This window comes from Geotrypetes seraphini, chromosome 2 (genome assembly GCF_902459505.1).
Source record: "Geotrypetes seraphini chromosome 2, aGeoSer1.1, whole genome shotgun sequence".
Lineage (NCBI taxonomy): Eukaryota > Metazoa > Chordata > Amphibia > Gymnophiona > Dermophiidae > Geotrypetes > Geotrypetes seraphini.
The window spans coordinates 232,316,777-232,333,439 of NC_047085.1; the positions used below are offsets into that span (position 1 = coordinate 232,316,777).

Below are 16,663 nucleotides of genomic sequence, written 5' to 3' on the forward strand. Positions count from 1 at the left end.
AATTTTTCAGAAATAATCAAAATACTCAAATATACATGGTGTACAACAGAAGAAGTGGTTACCAGAACACATCCCAATTTCACCGTATACCTGAGTCTCCCCCCCCACCCCACTCCCATTCCCAATTCCACAGCCTAAACAAGAACGAAAAACAAAAATAAAGATCCAATCCAGTGCAGTCTCAACATAAGGCTCATACATTCAACAAATGGCTATGAGCTCTAGATGTTAAGGTGTCCCAAAATGGTGTCCAACAAAGACAGAATAACCGGCCCAAGGCAGAGTCCAATGATGAAAAACATAATCTCTCCATGGATGCTTGGTGTATCATCAAAGTGCGCCAACGGGAGAGCGTCGGAGAATCAGAGGAGATCCAGCAGAGCAAAATCGTTTTCTTCCCCAACAACACTGATGTTACGCCTCTCTTTATACAGCCCAGCATCCTTCTGCCCAGCAGCCACCGCCTTGTTGCACTGTTTATTCGCCTTTAGATCTTCAGACACTATCACCCCAAGGTCCCTCTCCCCATCTGTGCATATCAGCCTCTCACCTCTCAGCATATACAATTCCTACCTATAATAATCCCCAAATGCATTACTCTGCATTTCTTTGCATTGAATTTTAGTTGCCAGATATTAGACCATTCCTCTAACAACCTGCCACCTGTACTTTGAAGGAACCAACCACCAGGCCCTTCTCTAGGCCCATGCAGAAGAAACATCAGGACCATTTACACCAGCTTAGTACACCAGCGCTAAAAAGTCTTACAAGCTTTAGCATAGGCCACAACAGTCACTGGTTTCTTAGATCTTAGGAGGGTAGCCATGGCCACCTCTGAGTAGCCCTTGTGCACTGATGTTGCAAGCTCAAGAGCATAGTGTAAGCCCAAAGCATTCCGGATTCCCCAGGGCCAGTGGACCCTGCAACAGTTGAATGAAGCAGCAGTTTGAGACACTGGTCCCTCTGTAAACGGGCCAGATCCGCATACCATGGCCGACGAGGCCAATCTATGGCAACCAGGATCGCAAACCCCAGGTGGGTTGCTAGTCTTCAAATGCCCAGCCTATCATGAGCCATGGAGGAAAACACGTACAACAGCCCCTTCTCTGACCAAGGTCGTACTATAGCATCCATACTGGCGCTTCCAGGATCGAATCTTCGGCAGAAGTGAGAGACTTTTTTGTTGGCTGCCAACACCATCAGATCGAATTTTGGAAATCCCCATTGATGCACAATGCTGTTGAAGGCTTTCCGAGAAAGAGACCACTCCCAGATCTAGGGTCTGCCAGTTGAGATAAGTCAGCCTACACACTGTCTACTCCCACTACATGTGCTGCTGATAGTGCTTGCGGGTGGACCTCTGCCCATCTATATAGCTGACCTCCATTCTTAACAGGGCACTCTTTCAAAAAGTAAAAAAACTCATGGGACTCTCAAATAAAATTACATGGAAATACTTTTAAAGAAATAGGAGAAAAAACAGCGGTTATTATGTCTAGATTTAAAAAAAGGTTTGAACCAGTTCCTGGAAGGAAAGTCCATAGTCTGGAGATAGACATGGGAGAAGCCACTGCTTGCTCTGAGATTGGTAGCATGGAATTTTGCTACTATTTGGGTTTCTGTCAGGTAATAGAGACCTGGATTGGCCACTGTGGAAACAGGATACTGGGCTAAATGAACCGCTGGTCCAACTCAGTATGGCTATTCTTATGTTCTTATGTACCTTTGTATAGAATCAGCCCAACAGAAGTAGAATCTGAACATCTGTATCTAAGGGCGAGACCTGCTTACCTATAGACTTTAGGTGAGGATAATGCCAAGTAAGAACTGGTATAGGAACTTCATTCTTATTTCTTACTGCTACAGGTAGTCGTCAACTTACGACCTATCCAAGTTATGACTGTTTGACCTTACGAAGCGACTTCCACTCTCCGAAGTTTCGCTACGCAGCATGATAACATACACAGGGGTGTTGCCCCACGTGAGTTTGTGCCTTGTTGTTTTTGTGATTTCATGCAGTAAAAATGACAACGAAGAGGAAATTGTCTCTTTCCACTCCTCAGCCTTCCAAAAAGGAAAGAAAGCCATAGATCTGGACACCAAAATGATGATAATAAAACAGTATGAAGGAGGAAACAAAGTGAATGCGATCGCATGTGATATAAATAATAATAACAGTTTATATACCGCAATACCGTGAAGTTCTATGCGGTTTACAAAAGATTAAGCAAAGGTACAAATTGATTGACTTTAAGAGGGTGGAAGAAAGAAAATTAATAGGACAGGAAATCCATTGTTGAGGAGAAAGTGATCAATAGGACAAATTAATCGCTATTGAGGAAGAGGGATGAGTGGATCAGTTGTCTAGATGCTTTAGGAACAGGTGTGTTTTTAGATGTTTCCTAAATTCCTTGTAAGTAGTGGAAGAAAGCAATTGTTCTAGGTCTTTACCCCACGATGCTGCCTGGTGTGAGAGAAGGTGTTCATGGTATTTTTTCAGTTTGCAACCTCTCACTGGGGGGAAACAAAGTTGGGATGTGAGCTTCTCTTGTGTCTGTTGGCTGAGAAGGAGAAAAGGTCAGTTATGTATTTAGGGGCAAGTCCTTGTAGTGCTTTAAAGCAGAAGCAGGCGAATTTAAACTTTACGTGTGCCTCCATCGGCAGCCAATGCAGCTGCCGGTAGTAGGGTGTCACGTGGTCAAATTTCTTTAGCCCAAAGATCAGTCTGACTGCTGCATTTTGCATCAATTGTAAACATCGTATATTCTTTTGGGAAATTTCCAAATAGGCGATGTTACAGTATTCAAGTAGACTTAGTACGAGGGATTGGACATGGGTTCTAAATGCCGATGTATCGAAATAAGCTTTAATGGATTTGAGTTTCCAGAGAGTAACATAGAAACATAGAAACATAGAAATTGACGGCAGATAAGGGCCACGGCCCATCCAGTCTGCCCACCCTAATGACCCTCCCCTACCTTTACCTTGTGAATAGATCCCACGTGTCGATCCCATTTGGCCTTAAAATCAGGCACGCAGCTGGCCTCAATCACCTGAAGTGGAAGACTATTCCAGCGATCAACCACCCTTTCAGTAAAAAAGAACTTCCTGGTGTCACCTCGCAGTTTCCCGCCTCTGATTTTCCACGGATGACCTCTTGTTGCCGTGGGACCCCTGAAAAAGAAGATATCTTCCTCTGTCTTGACTCTGCCTGTGAGATATTTGAACGTCTCGATCATGTCTCCCCTCTCTCTGCGCTCCTCGAGTGAGTATAGCTGCAATTTTTCCAGCCGTTCCTCGTACGGGAGATCCTTGAGTCCCGAGACCATCCTAGTGGCCATTCTCTGGACCGACTCCATCCTCAGCACGTCCTTGCGATAATGCGGCCTCCAAAATTGCACACAGTACTCCAGGTGGGGCCTCACCATGGATCTATACAATGGCATAATGACCTCCGGCTTACGGCTGACGAAACCCCTGCGTATGCAGCCCATGATTTGTCTTGCCTTAGATGAAGCCTTCTCCACTTGATTGGCAGCTTTCATGTCCTCACTGACGATCACCCCTAAGTCTCGCTCTGCTACTGTTCTTGTTAGGATCTCACCATTAAGGGTATAAGTCCTGCATGGATTTTGGCTACCCAAGTGCATAACTTTGCATTTTTTGGCATTGAAACTGAGTTGCCAGGTCCTAGACCAGCGCTCCAGTAGGAGTAGATCGTGCATCATGTCGGGCATTGAGTTTTTGTCCGTTGTGCTTTTGCCCACTACATTGCTTAGCTTGGCGTCATCGGCGAATAGTGTTATTTTACCTCGGAGCCCTTCTGTCAAGTCACTTATGAAGATATTGAACAGGATCGGGCCCAAGACCGAGCCTTGGGGCACTCCACTGATCACCTCTGTCATTTCAGAGGGGGTGCCGTTTACCATAACCCTTTGAAGCCTACCTCCAAGCCAGTTCCCAACCCATTTTGTCAATGTCTCGCCCAATCCTATAGAACTCATTTTACTTAGCAACCTGCGGTGTGGTACACTGTCGAATGCTTTGCTAAAGTCCAGGTACACGATGTCCAAGGACTCCCCAACATCTAGCTTCCTCGTCACCCAGTCAAAGAAGCTGATCAGGTTGGATTGGCAGGATCTCCCCTTAGTAAATCCATGTTGACGGGGATCCTGCAGGTTCTCCTCATCAAGGATTGTGTCTAATTGGTGTTTGATTAAGGTTTCCATTAGTTTGCTCAATACTGATGTGAGACTCACCGGTCTATAGTTTGCTGCCTCAATTTTTGAGCCTTTCTTGTGAAGTGGAATGACGTTAGCCGTCCTCCAGTCCAATGGGACGCTGCCTGTACTAAGGGAAAGGTTGAAGAGCACGGACAGCGGTTCCGCCAATACATCACTCAACTCCCTGAGCACCCTGGGGTGTAGGTTGTCAGGCCCCATAGCCTTGTTAACCTTGAGCCTTGACAGTTCATCGTAGACACTGCTGGGTGTAAACTTGAAATTATTAAATGGGTCAGCCGAGCTAACCCTTGTCTGTAGCTGAGGGCCTTGCCCCGGCGCTTCTCGGGTGAAGACTGAGCAGAAATATTCATTTAATAGTTGTGCCTTTTCCGAGTCTTTTTCCACATATTCACCGTCTGGTTTCCTAAGACGTACTATCCCTCCCGAGTTTTTTCTTCTGTCACTGATGTACCTGAAGAATGAGTAAAGAATCCCTTTCTGATTAAGGAGTCCACCTGGTCTTTCATGGTTAGGCATTGATCCAGAGTTACACCTAGTATCTTTATGGTGGGCTGGATATGGTAACTAAGTTTATTAATACATAGTGTTATTTTGGTGTCAAGCGGATGTGGTGAAGCAACGAAGAAAGTCCTTTTTTCAGAATTAAGTTTGAGCCTAAAGTTTGTCATCCATTGCTCCATCACATTTATGGCTTCTGAAGCTTTGGGAATAGTTTCAGAGACAGAATCAGCGAATGGGATGATAATCGTAAAGTCATCTGCATAACTAAATAGTTTTATCCCCAGATGGGTTAGTTGCGTGCCCAGTGAGGACATGTAGACGTTGAAAAGCAATGGGGATAGTGGAGACCCTTGTGGCACACCGGATGGATTGCTCCAGGTGTTGGAAAGCTCATAATTAAAACGTACCTGATAGGTGCGGGATATAAGGAAGCCACGGAACCAGTTCAACACCTCATCCCTGATACCAATAGCGTCTAGGCATTGTAGCAGTTTCCCGTGGTCTACTAGATCAAAGGCTGATCGAATTGCATGACCAAGGCATTGAGGGCCTTGCTAAACAGTAGGCGCAGATTGTCTAAGATAGACGCAATCATTGTCTCCGTACTGAATAACGGTCTAAAACCGGATTGAGTTTCATGTAGGAGAGAGAATTAAGATAATACATCAGTTGGGTGTGTACCAATCCCTCCATGATTTTTACAACAAACGGAATGTATGCTACTGGTCTGTAGTTGGATATTAGGGCTGAAGATTCTTTAAGAAGGCAAACAGAATGCTAGGCATAATCAAGAAGGGTATTACAACCAGAACGAAAGAAGTTATCCTGCCATTGTATCGGGCGATGGTGCGTCCACTTCTGTAGTACTGCGTCCAATATTGGTCGCCGTACGTTAAGAAGGACATGGCGTTACTCGAGAGGGTTCAGAGGAGAGCGACGCGTCTGATAAAGGGGATGGAAAACCTTTCATATGCTGAGAGATTAGATAAACTGGGACTCTTTTCCCTGGAGAAGAGGAGACTTAGAGGGGATATGATAGAAACTTAGAAGATCATGAAGGGCGTAGAGAGAGTAGAGAGGGACAGATTCTTCAAACTTTCGAATAATAAAAGAACAAGAGGGCATTCGGAAAAGTTGAAAGGGGACAGTTTCAAAACGAATGCTAGGAAGTTCTTCTTTACCCAATGTGTGGTGGACACCTGGAATGCGTTTCCAGAGGACGTTATAGGGCAGAGTACGGTACTGGGGTTTAAGAAAGGATTGGACAATTTCCTGCTGGAAAAGGGGATAGAGGGGTATAGATAGAAGATTACTGCACAGGTCCTGGACCTGTTGGGCCGCCACGTGAGCGGACTGCTGGGCACGATTGACCTCAGGTCTGACCCAGCGGAGGCACTGCTTATGTTCTTATGTTCTTTACAATTTTTTAGAATTGGGGTTATTATTATGTGACCATTATTAGAGAGGAACTTCCCATTTTTTAGGTTGTGGGCCAAGAATTGCATCAGCGATAGTTTAAATTCTAATGGTGCCACTTTCATGATTTCTGGGGGGCATTCCAGAACGCAATAGGATCTAGAGTATTTGTTATATAGTCCATTCTAAATCTTGAAAGGAGCTCCAGATCATGTCTGCCGGTATATCATTTCCTTGGGTGTTAGCTCTTTGATGATCACTAGGGTCATTTGTTGAACAGTGGATTCTAAGGTTTTTAATTTTTGAATCGAAGTGCAGTGCTAAGTCATTTGCAGAGGGTAGTTTAATGTTGTGTGTGGGTGTGGTGTAGCAAGTGGTGTCAAATAAATTTGTGATCAGGTTGAATAGCTCTTTTGTATTGATTCCTTGTGAATCTTTACTTTACTGTGTCAACTATTATAAAGGACAAAAATAGAATTCGTGAAGCTATGAAAAGTTCTGCCCCTTTGCGGTCAACAGTGATTACGAAGCAACGTACTGGGCTCATCCATGAAATGAAGAAATTGTTAAACATTTGGATGGAAGATCAGATTCAAAAGTGGACGCCCTTAAACCTCTTTACAGTACAGTCAAAGGCTAGAAATCTGTTTGGGACTTTAAAGGAACGCGCTGGAGAAGACTACAGTCAAGAATTTGTGGCAAGTACTGGTTGGTTTAGGTTTGAAAATAGATTCCAGTTGCATAATGTTCGGGCGACTGGAGAAGCAGCGAGTGTGGATGAGGAAGGAGCTAAAAAGTTTATTGATAGTTTAGAAGAAATAATCAAGGTGGAGGGTTACCTGGCAGAGCAAATTTTTAATGTGGATGAAACAGGGTTAATTAACATATCTAATATTTTGGAAACATCCGACAAAGAATTAGTAGCCCCAGCAACTTTACTTTTGACTGTAGCTCTGGCACCAGATAAAAACTGGTTGCTGAGACTTTTCTTTAAAAATAAACAAAAAGAATTTTTAGGTTGTAAAATACAGATGTTTCCAGACTTGGTTAAGGAGACCCAGCGAAGGAGACATGAATTTTTGTTAAGGAAACCTGGTGTTATAGCTCTAGGGGCCACATTTTACTTGCAACATCCATGTAAATGCGTAATTAATTATCGTTCACATAAATTTGTTTTCTTTGAGCCATCTCAACTGACAATCTTTCTCTCAACTTCATGTTTGGAGAAAGATGGAACATGAGTGCTAAGTTTAAGAAAGGGTATATTAACCTCAGTCAACTAGTTAATAATTTGTAACTTAATTTTTCTTTATTACTATTCGCCTATCTTCCACCTTGGATCTCTTTTGAGGACTTGAGTTGAGATTTAAGCTTATATTTGATGTCTGATGTTTTATATAACGTTTATTCATTTATTTTCTTGCTGAATTTCCTTTCTGTACAAGTTATGCTTGATTATATTGAAAATTCAATAAATATATATAAATATAAATTTAAAAAAAAGAAAAAAGAAACAGGGTTATATTGGAAGCGGATACCAGGACGCACCTACATCCACAAAGAAGCCAAAAGCATGCCAGAATTTAAAGCACACAAGGATAGACTCACTCTGCTGCTTGGAGGGAATATCAATGGGTTCAAGCTGAAACCGTTATTAATTTACCATTCTTAAAATCCACGTGCATTTAAGAATGTGAATAAGCACATTTTGCCAGTTTATTATAGATCAAGCTGTAATGCCTGGATGAACCAGGCTTTATTTGAGGATTGGTACAGTAATTGTTTTATTCCTCAAGTGCGCGAGTACTGTTTAGAGAAAGGAATCCCCTTCAAAATTTTACTGTTGCTTGATAATGCGCCTGGACATCTACATCACTTAACTGATCTCTATCCCAATGTGAAAGTGTTATTTTTGCCCCCGAACACTACACCACTTATTCAACCGATAGGCCAAGGGGCGACTGCTACTTTGAAGGCAAACTATCTCAGAACCACTTTTGCCCAAGCCATAGCTGCTATAGATGCCAACCCTGAACTATCACTACGTGACTATTGGAAACAGTATAACATTCTTAAGTGTATAAAAAAATCTTGCTACTGCTTGGGACTCAGTGACGGAAAAGTGTATGAATGGTGTGTGGAAGAAGTGTGTTAAGCGCTATGTGAATACCTTTGCTGGATTTAACAGTGAACAAGAACTTGATGAGATTCGTGAAGAAATAGTGAAACTGTCAAAAGACCTTTCATTGGAATGTGAAATGGAAGATGTTGAGTTCCTAGACCAGGAATCAGGGGAACTTACGAATGAAGAGCTGATAGAATTAGAAGAAAGAGTGGTGGAAGAAAAAAATAAGAGAATTTGAGAAAGACCAAGAGGATGAGGCGCCACAACGAATGTTTACCACAAAGGGATTGTCAGAAGGGTTCTCTCTACTGAATAAACTCCTCGCCCATTTTGAAGACATGGACTCAAACATTGAACGATATGCGAGAATTGAACGGATGGCACGTGACACATTTTGTCCTTATTGCAAAATTTATGAAGAGAAAAAAAAACAAACAATTCAGACGAAGCTCACTATGTTTATAAAAAGAGCAACTCCACCCATCACCGGGTCCGCAGCCTCGCCTAATGAAAGAGATATCGACAATCTGCAGCCAAGCACCAGTAGTGCCATGACTTAAATGTACTTTACTGTATTTCTTATTTTTGTCTGTTTTTCCACAATTGTATTGTTGTTTGACTTAGAAAGAAAGAAAATGTTGTTAACAGATTGCTTTTAACATGATTAAAATATCATTACCCAGTCTAATATTCTTGCCTTAATTTAGCATAGGCCAACTTACGTCCTGATCCACTTACGACCTATCAGTTGGAACCAATTGCGGTCGTAAGTTGACGACTACCTGTATATGGTTGCATTCTATATTAGTAAGTAGAGGTGACCTAATGCTGCCATCTACAGCTTCCATCACATATCTATTCTTTTTCCTCCCTATTGTCTTCACTATTCCCACACACATTTTGAGCTTGTAAGAAAAGTAATCCTTAGTTTGTTTATTTACAGTTTTTATTTCCAACTTGATATACTGCTATTAGGCATATCCAACACAGCAGTTTACATAAAAATCTACAAAGCAGATAGATAAGGAAAAAGAGAGGGAAAAATCACACGTTATCCAAGCTGTTTGATCCCAGGCCCGGACCAATTGTCATTTACAACCCACAGGGCAGGCTTAACCTATGGACCAGGTGAGGCTCTGGCCCAAGGCACCAGCGCTAAAGGACACCAAATGCCTGATACCGTGACATCAGCAATCTATAAAGTTAAGCTATGAGATAGCTTGAACACTCTCCAACTCCTCCCTCTTCTGATGCTGCTGCCCAGTTCCAACACGATATGGCTTCATAAGCCAGCTGCTACGAAGGGAGAGGGCCAGCATCAACATCAGAGTCAGCATCCTATGAAGCCACATCCTATCATGATCAGGCAATAGCATCAGAAGAGGGAACTAGCCTGGGGGGGGTGAGGAATGGGAGGGAGCACTGAAAAAAAAAGTGGGTCTGGGGTATGGGCCGCCAAAACAAAAGTAGGTCCAAAGTGCCATAACCTTTTGAGCTGGCCCTGACTATCCAGTACACACTCGACTATCAGAATCTAAATTGAAAGCCCGATGAAATAAGTATGTCACAGAGCTTTAACTTTTCTAGCAACCTATTACTTTGGTCATTACTTCTCATGGTGTCCTTTGGGATATAGTCTGGCTGAGCATATTGTAAAACACAACTTTTTGCTCAGTTATTCTTTACAAATCAGCACATTTGTAAGTAACTTCTGGCACCGACACTTTTTTTCTCATGGCTTTCCCCCAGCATATCTCAAAACAGGGGAGCGGTTTCTCATGAATCCGTGCTTACAGCATCCAGGTACTGCATATGACAGAGATATGTTTGTTGCCATCACATCCTTTGTACTTGACAGTTGCTTTACAAGTCTTTAGAAAGGTGGTTTGATTAAGAGTAGCATCTGTTAACAGATTATGTATTTTTTTGAGCAAATCTTTGCGTTCTGCCAAAGGTTTGTCACCGAACCCACAGCATTTCTTTAAAGGGTGAGGTTTCTTGAGCAAAGTGCCCGTCTGGGTTTTTTTTTTTTTTTTTAAAACACTGTTTGTAGTGGGAGGAAGGTTAGAAGATATAGACTTTGTGGGTGGCACTTCTTTTGAGTTCAGTGTTTTTTACTGATGTATTCTAAAGTGAACAGTAGGTTCCAACAACTTAAAGGATGCTCTTGGCATACCTCATAATTGAAGCGCATAAGAAGAAGCAGCATAGTCAATTCACTCATGCTGCTTGCAGATATATGTTGGGAAACCTCACCTAGTGGTAAATTCTTCAATAGGTTCCCATATTTGTTTAAATGTTGATGACAGATTGTTATCACACAGAAATATTTGAGCCGATAAATACAAACTCTACCAGCAATGCATACATAGGGCCTCTTTTACGAAGCCGTTTAGCGCGGGCCACTGTGGTAATGGCCCCGAAGTCCATAGAGATTTAAAGGGCTTCGGGGCTGTTGCCGCGCGGCTTTGTAAAACAGACACATAGTGGCAGATTGGATATTCAGCAAGGGGTGACAAACCGTAGCTCTCTCTGGCTCCTAATCTGGTCCCTGTGAAACAGGACCGCTAAAGACAGAGGCAAAAAGAAAACTGCAAAAACAGCACAGAACACAAAAAAATAAGCAGAAAATAGGCTCCAAAACAGTTTATAATCAATAATTTTAAAAGTCTTTAATGACAAACCAGGTGGTCCCAGGTAGATATATTCAGACTTCAAACTGATTTTATAACTCGCCCAACATGTCTTAGCACTGCATCAGGGGCATCAATCTCTAGTTATATCTTGAGTCTGATAAAATGTAGATAGCAACATAAATACATCCACCACTCACAGAATAACACAGCCTTTGTGAATAATGAAAATCAGTTATTTTCGCAAGAAACAGGGTCCCACAGGAGAGGGGAAAGAAATAAAAGGCTAGATCAAGGGAAAATGAGATGCAGAACAATCTAAAAAGATTTAGGGAGAGGAGCAGGAAGAGAGTTATTAAATTCCCTGACCCCAAATATAAAACATCCAGTTACACCTATGCAGGGGGAGAGGGGAAAAGAACAAGGAGGAGCAAGGGGAAATTAAAACAAAGTGGGGGGAATAGTGTGTAGTGTAGATGGACTAAGGGAAGAGAGGATCTGGTTGGAGAAAAACACAACCCCTCCTGGGCCACCCCCCAACCCACCACAACCCTCATCCTCCCCAGGCCTACCTTTAAATGCCCTAGTGGCCTCTGCCAAGCAAAAGCAATCCCGTCTTGCCCCTACCACTTAGACTCCTCTCCTCTCCTTCACTGCCCAGATACAACATATCGCTAAAACCTGCCCTTTCTTCCTCTACATCAGTGTTTTTCAACCGCTGTTCTGCGGCACACTAGTGTGCCGCGAGATGTTGCCTGGTGTGCCGCAGGGCCGCCATCAGGGCAGTACTACCAGTCCTGCATTCAGGGGCCCGGAGCTGACAGGGGGCCCGAGGCAGGGGCGCCAGTAGCTCGCCAAGGCAAAGTGAGTCGATCACCCAGGACTCACTTTGTCTTGGCGATCTAATCTATCGAGCCGATAAGTCTTCTTCTCCCCGACGTCAATTCTGCAGTCGGAGAGGAAGTTCGGGCCAGCCAATCGCTGCCTGGCTGGGCGGAACTTCCTCTCCGATTGCAGAATTGACGTCAGGGAGAGCATGCGTCGGCGTCGGCTTTGGGGCCTGTTATCCATTGGTGGGTCCTGTTCCCCGATAGCAGCGGCAGTGGCTTGGGGAACGGCAGGGAGAAAGAAAGAAAGGGGGAAGGCAGGGAAACAGAAGGAAAGAAGAGAAACAGAAAAAAAAGAAAGAAAGGTCAGGGAGAGAGGAAGAAAAAGTTGGGGGAGGGAATGAGGTGTGGAGGAGAGAAAGCATACAGGCTGATAGAAGGGAAGAAAGATTGGATGCACAGTCAGAAGAAGAAAGTGCAACCAGAAATCACCAGACAAGGTAGGAAAAATGATTTTATTTTAAATTTAGCAAAGTGGAGGCAGTATTACCACAGTTTTCAAAGGAATTTGCCCAAATAACTTAATAGTTAACTGGGTAAATTCCCAGAGATGAAAACTTCCCTTCACTTACTATGCACAGTTCTGAATTTATATCTGCTGTCTATATTTTACAATATGGTCACTTTTACTAAACCGCAATAGTGGTTTTTAGCGCAGGGAGCCTATGAGCGTCAAGAGCAGCACTGGGCATTCAGCGCAGCTCCCTGCGCTAAAAACTGCTATTGTGGTTTAATAAAAAGGATGGAGGGTATATTTGTCTATTTTTGTATGCTATAAAAACCAAATACAGAGAGAGACTGAGAGCTGTTGACGAAGAGCTACGTGTGTGTCTTTCTTCGATTCCAGACAGAATATCAGCTTTGTGTTCAGCCAAACAGGCCCAGGTTTCGCACTGAATAAAGTATTTTATAATTTTTCACTATTCTGTTTACTTAATATTTCATAATAAAGTACGGTAATTATAAAATACTTTCTTTGTGTTTATTTGATTCCTATTCAAGAGAATTACTTTATATATAGTCAATATAGGCACAGAGTTAAATTTTTTAACATTTTCTAATGGTGGTGTGCCTCGTGATTTTTTTCATGAAACAAGTGTGCCTTTGCCCAAAAAAGGTTGAAAAACACTGCTCTACATTACCAAAATCTGACCCTTCCTCTCTGAGCACACTAGCAAAACACTTATCCATGCCTTCATCACCTTGCGCTTAGACTACTGCAACTCGCTAATCTCAGGCCTTCCGCTTAGCCATCTCACTCCCCAACAATCCGTCCAGAATTTGGCTGCATGACTCATATTCCAGGAGAGCCGCTTTACTCACATTACCTCTCTCCTAAAGTCACTTCATTGGCTTCCCATCCATTTCCGAATACAAATCAAACTCTTCTTACTTACATACAAATGCATTCACTCACATTACCTCTCTCCTAAAGTCACTTCATTGGCTTCCCATCCATTTCCGAATACAAATCAAACTCTTCTTACTTACATACAAATGCATTCACTCAGCTGCCCCTCACTATCTCTCTTCACTTATCTCCCCCTTTGATCCCTCCCATGAGCTCTGCTCAGCTGGTAAATCCCTCCTTTCTGTGCCCTTCTCTTTGGCTGCCAACTCCAGACTCCACCCCTTCTGCCTTACTGCGCTATACGCTTGGAACAAGCTACCCGAATCCCTACGGCGGGCTCCATCTCAGGCAGTGTTCAAGGCCCAGTTAAAAGCCTACCTTTTTGAGAGTGCTTTTGACTCCTCTCACATTGGGCTCTACATCCCCAACCCTATATGTCATGTCTGTCTGTTCAAGTTAAAATTGTAAGCTCTTCCAAGCAGGAACTGTCTATAAATGCCTTTCAGTGCTATATAAGTGATAAGTAATAGTAGTACCACTTTCTCAGCAAAATAGCTATAGGACTTACCCTGGCAGCCCTTTTTACGAATGCAACTGGCATGGGCTCCTGCCTAAGTCAGTTCCAATCATAAAATGGTCGTAGAGACCTCCCGCAGAAGTTACAGAAGGCTGCTAAGAGAAGTCCTGGAAGCCATTTTGGCTGAGGAACAGTGGGGGCAAAAGTGACTGAGGATCACTCTTGCCCAGATGACCATCAGGGCATTTAAAGGTAGGCCAAAGCAGGGTTTTCAGATGGTGGGACGCATGGGGGGTTGTGGCTGAGTAGAGCAGGGCAAGTGGCCAGCCAGCCTGGGATGACCTGCTTTCTTCCGAGGTGGGTGGGTGGTGGCCCAGGAGGATCCATGCTCTGCTGAAGGGGGAGAGGGAGTGGCGCTGGTTTTGATGAAATGTTTGGCTGCCAATTTGGTTTTGGTCGCCCTCTAGAACAGTGGTTCCCAACCCTGTCCTGGAGGAACACCAGGCCAATTGGGTTTTCAGGCTAGCCCTAATGAATATGCATGAAGCAAATTTGCATGCCTATCACTTCCATCATATGCAAATCTCTCTCATGCATATTCATTAGGGCTAGCCTGAAAACCCGATTGGCCTGGTGGTCCTCCAGGACAGGGTTGGGAATCACTGCTCTAGAAGATATTAAAAAAGAAAAGTTGAGGTGGTCTGCATTGCCTCCCCCACACACACACACAACCCCAACAAATGCATTCCTGGTGCTAATGAAATATCACTCCCTACACTATAAGGAAAAAAACCTACCATAACAACCACCTTTTCCCAATGCCTAGCTGGTGCACCCCCCATCCCCAGAGAGGAGTGATGCCCACTTGCTCCTGCCTCTAGTGCTGCTATCTAGAAAAAATGGCAGCACCCAGCACCCACACTGTACATCTTGAGGATGCACCAGGTGGGATCACCATCATAGGAAATTTTCCCCTCATTTGGTAGTTGGACGGAGGCTATCAAATAAGGAGAAAATTCCCTTATATGGCAGACTAATCCCACCCAGTGCATTCTAGGATGTACTGCCTGAGGGTGGGAAGCACCAGAGACAGGCATCATTCTTGCCCCCTTTAAGGTATTGGGGGGGGGGGTTAAATACCTGGGATGCATTTAAGCTGGTATCAGTTTGTTAAGGCTTAAGGAAACAATACAGACTGCTGCAGGGTTGGTTTGTTTTTTAAACTTCACCTTTCCGGCCCGTGCCTGAGCCAATCGCTGCAGAGTCATGGCTAGGAAAGATATGGAGATATACTGCCCTGGACCTAACAAAAAGTCTCTCAACCCCCCCAACCCCTTTTTTTTTCACCAGCCTGTGGCCTCTCATTCTTTCTCTGCATCGCTCGGCCAATGCCATCCAACATTAGCTTCGCCGCTGTGCGTCGACTAGTACAAAAGTTTTACTGTCGTGGTTGGGGAGGAGGCGGGAATAAGAAACGCATGAAACTATTTAGCAACTGGTTGCCGGAGCTCTCCATAACTCTGCCTTCTGCAAAGCCCCAGGAGGAGGGGTGAGAAGGAGCGTAGCCTGCATTTGCGCGGACAACTGGAGGCGCCTTCTCTCTCTCTCTTTTTTTTTTAATCTGTTTATTGTGGCTCCTTTTAATAAGAAAGCAAAGGGAAAGAAAGGGGCTGTCCGAATGCAGCCCGGGGCGGTGTATTCACACTAAGGACACACTGTGAGGCAGTCGTCGGACATAACTCTCCGGATAAGCTTCGGAGCCCCCCTGTCGGTTGCTTGAGCACCCCTCCCCCCCCCCCCCCCATTACTGAGCTTACTCTGTGTGCAGCGATAGGATACTTTCCGTTGGATTTAACACCCTCAAATCATTTTTTTTTTTTTTTTAAGTTGGCTCCTATCCTATGGCTGTAGATGCTTGAGCTCAGTTTGTCCAAGGAGGTGTCATTTCTCATGGGTTTGGGGGTTTAGCAACCCCCTAATCGTTCCGAAAAGTTGGCTCCTATGTCGGCATCTCTGCAACAGGAAACGGCAGCTGCTTAGAGGGCTCGAGAGAATTTCTGAGGAAAAGCTCCTTCATGCCTTTTAAATACTGTACAGTATAACAAAGAGGGGAGGGGGGGAGTTAGGCATGCTCTATTGACTGACTATTCGTTGAAGAAAAAGGTGCAAGTTGACTAAAACCAAGTCTCGCACTTCCCCCCCAACAGCTAAACAACATTTACACGACAGATATATAAAGTGCAAAGTACCCACCGAGTGTCAGCCCACGACCCCGAGCAGTCCAGCCGTGATCTACACAGCGCCCAACCTCGCCGGCTTGTCTCTTTCTTTCTTTTCGGAACTGCAAAGTTCAAGCAAAACAAAACCAAAAAAAAAAAAAAAAAAAAGTCGGATAGTCTCAACTTTTGTGTGGTGTGCACGCGCCAGTTTGTTCTCCCTAAATTTACCAGTATGCCCTGCTTCACTAGCCTCCCGCCCGCTGCAGGCAGAAGCGGCTTTCTCTCACCTCATATTTAGGTCAGAGCCCCACAGCCAAGGCTCGGAATCGCCTCCCCGTCCCGACACTAGTCTAGCCGTGACTGACGGCGTGAACGGCCAATCAGACACGGCCTGCTCTGCAGGCCCAATCAGGAGACGGGACCGAGATTTCGGGCAGAGGTTCCCAGGGAGTATTTTGGAAGAGAACGCGAGGAAAAAAAAAAAACCAACAACGAATTCTCTTTTCCTTAGCTGCAGAGGTCCAGGAGTAGTGGAAAAAATCAGTGCTACTCAGACAGGATGAAAAAAGAAAAAAAAAAAAACCAATGCTTTTTTTTTTTTCTTGTTCTTAGTTCCTAAAATCATTGTAGAACTACAATATCTTGTGCTTTCCAGGATAGCATGAAAGCACAGTTACTTACTGTAACAGTTGTTATCCAGGGACAGCAGGCAGATATTCTCAACATGTGGGTGATCTCATCCACTTAGCCCCACAGGACAGCCTCCAAAA

The 16,663-nt window shown here is 44.0% G+C and overlaps 1 protein-coding gene across 1 annotated transcript in view; it reads right to left on the bottom strand.

Annotated features, from left to right (window-relative positions):
* Positions 1 to 16,057, bottom strand: part of LOC117353958 (suppressor of cytokine signaling 1-like) — a 190,686-nt gene extending 174,629 nt beyond the window's left edge. The window contains exon 1 of the mRNA XM_033930601.1: positions 15,928 to 16,057. The gene's annotated coding sequence lies outside the window, so the exon portion shown is untranslated. The remainder of the gene's footprint in view (positions 1 to 15,927) is intronic.
* Positions 16,058 to 16,663: the final 606 nt, after the last annotated feature.